This window comes from Puma concolor, chromosome C1 (genome assembly GCF_028749965.1).
Source record: "Puma concolor isolate L17-30 chromosome C1, mPumCon1.1.hap2, whole genome shotgun sequence".
Lineage (NCBI taxonomy): Eukaryota > Metazoa > Chordata > Mammalia > Carnivora > Felidae > Puma > Puma concolor.
In genome coordinates, this window is record NC_141674.1 from 107931948 (window position 1) to 107937968 (window position 6021).

Here is a 6021-nt window from a genome sequence, read left to right on the forward strand (position 1 = left end):
GCTAAAACCAATTATAAGGCTGCAACCATCATCTGCAATCCATTAATTTTTTTGTGTATTCATCAAAATAGCCAAATTTCTCTAAATTGATTAACTGATGCAAATTTTAATGTGAAAAACTTAAATGAATAGATAAACCCTTGTCTGTTTTATATATAATGACTCCAATGTAAGATTTTATTTGAAAAATGGTTGCAGTTGTTAAAATATTGAAAGCTTCCAAAGAATATTAGGGATTCCATGTTACACCAATAGGGATTGTATTTTTAAAATTTGCAAGTAATATTTTTCTTTATAAATATTATAAATAATATAAGTTTCATTGTGATATTAATGACATTTATATTAGTTTTTATTTTAACATGCCATCTGCGTTTTAAGAAAATAACATGCCTAATCAGAGAAAGCCAGAAAGTCACCGACAAATTGATTATCTGAGCTGGTTACACATGACCTATAACTTAGGCATTAATTCACATGTGGAATTTCTGGTTAATCTCTGCCTTGATGTATATTGTCTAAAGAATGGGAACACTCATTAATATTATTTATCTTATTTTACAGTATTAGTGTATACTTGAGATACTATTCAATATTATTAAATATTGGGTAAATTACTATACAAATATATCCCCTTTGATGTGTTACTGAGAAAACAAATTTGTGGGATGTTTGGTTTTTTTTTCTCTGCTTTAATGCAAGAAGGTGTTATGTGTATTTCCTGAACAAAATTAAATGAATTCTTCCATTATTAAATTAAAAATATTACATATGCCATGTTCTAATAATTTGGAGAAACGTAGTCCAGAGCAACATTCATCAAAACTCCATCAGTAAACAACACATGTGTGTTAATTTATTAATGAATTCTATACACATATTACTGTATTAATTTTAAGTACAATATAAAGCAAAACAAAAAATAAAAATTTACAAGATGTGATAATAATTAGAAATATTTCCTTTGAGTCACATTGGACACCCTTCAGTGTTGTGTAGTTTTGTTTTTTTTTGTTTTTTTTTGTTTTTTGTTTTTTTTATATATGAAATTTATTGTCAAATTGGTTTCCATACAACACCCAGTGCTCATCCCAAAAGGTGCCCTCCTCAGTACCCATCACCCACCCTCTCCTCCCTCCCACCCCCCATCAACCCTTAGTTTGTTCTCAGTTCTCAACAGTCTCTTATGCTTTGGCTCTCTCCCACTCTAACCTCTTTTTTTTGTTTGTTTGTTCCCCTCCCCCATGGGTTTCTCTTAAGTTTCTCAGGATCCACATAAGAGTGAAACCATATGGTATCTGTCTTTCTCTGTATGGCTTATTTCACTTAGCATCACACTCTCCAGTTCCATCCACGTTGCTACAAAAGGCCATATTTCATTTTTTCTCATTGCCACGTAGTACTCCATTGTGTATATAAACCACAATTTCTTTATCCATTCATCAGTTGATGGACATTTAGGCTCTTTCCATAATTTGGCTATTGTTGAGAGTGCTGCTATGAACATTGGGGTACAAGTGCCCCTATGCATCAGTACTCCTGTGTCCCTTGGATAAATTCCTAGCAGTGCTATTGCTGGGTCATAGGGTAGGTCTATTTTTAATTTTCTGAGGAACCTCCACACTGCTTTCCAGAGCGGCTGCACCAGTTTGCATTCCCACCAACAGTGCAAGAGGGTTCCCGTTTCTCCACATCCTCTCCAGCATCTATAGTCTCCTGATTTGTTCATTTTGGCCACTCTGACTGGCGTGAGGTGATATCTGAGTGTGGTTTTGATTTGTATTTCCCTGATAAGGAGCGACGCTGAACATCTTTTCATGTGCCTGTTGGCCATCCGGATGTCTTCTTTAGAGAAGTGTCTATTCATGTTTTCTGCCCATTTCTTCACTGGGTTATTTGCTTTTCGGGTGTGGAGTTTGGTGAGCTCTTTATAGATTTTGGATACTAGCCCTTTGTCCGATATGTCATTTGCAAATATCTTTTCCCATTCCGTTGGTTGCCTTTTAGTTTTGTTGGTTGTTTCCTTTGCTGTGCAGAAGCTTTTTATCTTCATAAGGTCCCAGTAATTCACTTTTGCTTTTAATTCCCTTGCCTTTGGGGATGTGTCGAGTAAGAGATTGCTACGGCTGAGGTCAGAGAGGTCTTTTCCTGCTTTCTCCTCTAAGGTTTGGATGGTTTCCTGTCTCACATTCAGGTCCTTTATCCATTTTGAGTTTCTTTTTGTGAATGGTGTGAGAAAGTGGTCTAGTTTCAACCTTCTGCATGTTGCTGTCCAGTTCTCCCAGCACCATTTGTTAAAGAGACTGTCTTTTTTCCATTGGATGTTCTTTCCTGCTTTGTCAAAGATGAGTTGGCCATACGTTTGTGGGTGTAGTTCTGGGGTTTCTATTCTATTCCATTGGTCTATGTGTCTGTTTTGGTGCCAATACCATGCTGTCTTGATGATGACAGCTTTGTAGTAGAGGCTAAAGTCTGGGATTGTGATGCCTCCTGCTTTGGTCTTCTTCTTCAAAATTACTTTGGCTATTCGGGGCCTTTTGTGGTTCCATATGAATTTTAGGATTGTTTGTTCTAGTTTCGAGAAGAATGCTGGTGCAATTTTGATTGGGATTGCATTGAATGTGTAGATAGCTTTGGGTAGTATTGACATTTTGATAATATTTATTCTTCCAATCCATGAGCACGGAATGTCTTTCCATTTCTTTAAATCTTCTTCAATTACCTTCATAAGCTTTCTATAGTTTTCAGCATACAGATCCTTTACATCTTTGGTTAGATTTATTCCTAGGTATTTTATGCTTCTTGGTGCAATTGTGAATGGGATCAGTTTCTTTATTTGTCTTTCTGTTGCTTCATTGTTAGTGTATAAGAATGCAACTGATTTCTGTACATTGATTTTGTATCCTGCAACTTTGCTGAATTCATTTATCAGTTCTAGCAGACTTTTGGTGGAGTCTATCGGATTTTCCATGTATAATATCATGTCATCTGCAAAAAGCGAAAGCTTGACTTCATCTTTGCCAATTTTGACGCCTTTGATTTCCTTTTGTTGTCTGATTGCTGACGCTAGAACTTCCAGCACTATGTTAAACAACAGCGGTGAGAGTGGGCATCCCTGTCGTGTTCCTGATCTCAGGGAAAAAGCTCTCAGTTTTTCCCCGTTGACGATGATGTTAGCTGTGGGCTTTTCATAAATGGCTTTTATGATCTTTAAGTATGTTCCTTCTATCCCGACTTTCTCAAGAGTTTTTATTAAGAAAGGGTGCTGGATTTTGTCAAAGGCCTTTTCTGCATCGATTGACAGGATCATATGGTTCTTCTCTTTTTTTTGTTGTTAATGTGATGTATCACGTTGATTGATTTGCGAATGTTGAACCAGCCCTGCATCCCAGGAATGAATCCCACTTGATCATGGTGAATAATTCTTTTTATATGCCATTGAATTCGATTTGCTAGTATCTTATTGAGAATTTTTGCATCCATATTCATCAGGGATATTGGCCTGTAGTTCTCTTTTTTTACTGGGTCTCTGTCTGATTTAGGAATCAAAGTAATACTGGCTTCATAGAATGAGTCTGGAAGTTTTCCTTCCCTTTCTATTTCTTGGAATAGCTTGAGAAGGATAGGTATTATCTCTGCTTTAAACGTCTGGTAGAACTCCCCTGGGAAGCCATCGGGTCCTGGACTCTTATTTGTTGGGAGATTTTTGATAACCGATTCAATTTCTTCGCTGGTTATGGGTCTGTTCAAGCTTTCTATTTCCTCCTGATTGAGTTTTGGAAGAGTGTGGGTGTTCAGGAATTTGTCCATTTCTTCCAGGTTGTCCAATTTGTTGGCATATAATTTTTCATAGTATTCCCTGACAATTGTTTGTATCTCTGAGGGATTGGTTGTAATAATTCCATTTTCATTCATGATTTTATCTATTTGGGTCATCTCCCTTTTCTTTTTGAGAAGCCTGGCTAGAGGTTTGTCAATTTTGTTTATTTTTTCAAAAAACCAACTCTTGGTTTCATTGATCTGCTCTACAGTTTTTTTAGATTCTATATTGTTTATTTCTGCTCTGATCTTTATTATTTCTCTTCTTCTGCTGGGTTTAGGCTGTTTTTGCTGTTCTGCTTCTATTTCCTTTAGGTGTGCTGTTAGATTTTGTATTTGGGATTTTTCTTGTTTCTTGAGATAGGCCTGGATTGCAATGTATTTTCCTCTCAGGACTGCCTTTGCTGCGTCCCAAAGCGTTTGGATTGTTGTATTTTCATTTTCATTTGTTTCCATATATTTTTTAATTTCTTCTCTAATTGCCTGGTTGACCCACTCATTCGTTAGTAGGGTGTTCTTTAACCTCCATGCTTTTGGAGGTTTTCCAGACTTTTTTCTGTGGTTGATTTCAAGCTTCATAGCATTGTGGTCTGAAAGGATGCATGGTATGATTTCAATTCTTGTAAACTTATGAAGGGCTGTTTTGTGACCCAGTATATGATCTATCTTGGAGAATGTTCCATGTGCACTCGAGAAGAAAGTATATTCTGTCGCTTTGGGATGCAGAGTTCTAAATATATCTGTCAAGTCCATCTGATCCAATGTCTCATTCAGGGCCCTTGTTTCTTTATTGACCGCGTGTCTAGATGATCTATCCATTTCTGTAAGTGGGGTGTTAAAGTCCCCTGCAATTACCACATTCTTCTCAATAAGGTTGCTTATGTTTATGAGTAATTGTTTTATATATTTGGGCGCTCCGGTATTCGGCGCATAGACATTTATAATTGTTAGCTCTTCCTGATGGATAGACCCTGTCACTATTATATAATGTCCTTCTTCATCTCTTGTTACAGTCTTTAATTTAAAGTCTAGTTTGTCTGATATAAGGATGGCTACTCCAGCTTTCTTTTGGCTTCCAGTAGCATGATAAATAGATCTCCATCCCCTCACTCTCAATCTAAAGGTGTCGTCAGGTCTAAAATGAGTCTCTTGTAGACAGCAAATAGATGGGTCTTGTTTTTTTATCCATTCTGATACCCTATGTCTTTTGGTTGGTGCATTTAATCCATTTACATTCAGTGTTATTATAGAAAGATATGGGTTTAGAGTCATTGTGATGTCTGTATGTTTTATGCTTGTAGTGATGTCTCTAGTACTTTGTCTCACAGGGTCCCCCTTAGGATCTCTTGTAGGGCTGGTTTAGTGGTGACAAATTCCTTCAGTTTTTGTTTGTTTGGGAAGACCTTTATCTCTCCTTCTATTCTAAATGACAGACTTGCTGGATAAAGGATTCTCGGCTGCATATTTTTTCTGTCTAGCACGCTGAAAATCTCATGCCAATTCTTTCTGGCCTGCCAAGTTTCAAAAGAGAGATCAGTCACGAGTCTTATAGGTCTCCCTTTATATGTGAGGGCACGTTTACCCCTTGCTGCTTTCAGAATTTTCTCTTTATCCTTGTATTTTGCCAGTTTCACTATGATATGTCATGCAGAGGATCGATTCAAGTTACGTCTGAAGGGAGTTCTCTGTGCCTCTTGGATTTCAATGCCTTTTTCCTTCCCCACTTCAGGGAAGTTCTCAGCTATTATTTCTTCAAGTACCCCTTCAGCACCTTTCCCTCTCTCTTCCTCCTCTGGGATACCAATGATGCGTATATTATTTCTTTTTAGTGTATCACTTAGTTCTCTAATTTTCCCCTCATACTCCTGGATTTTTTTATCTCTCTTTTTCTCAGCTTCCTCTTTTTCCATAACTTTATCTTCTAGTTCACCTATTCTCTCCTCTGCCTCTTCATTCCGAGCCGTGGTGGTTTCCATTTTGTTATGCATTTCGTTTAAAGCGTTTTTCAGCTCCTCGTGACTGTTCCTTAGTCCCTTGATCTCTGTAGCAAGAGATTCTCTGCTGTCAGCTATACTGTTTTCAAGCCCAGCGATTAATTTTATGACTATTATTCTAAATTCACTTTCTGTTATATTATTTAAATCCTTTTTGATCAGCTCATTAGCTGTTGTTATTTCCTGGAGATTCTTCTGAGGGGAATTC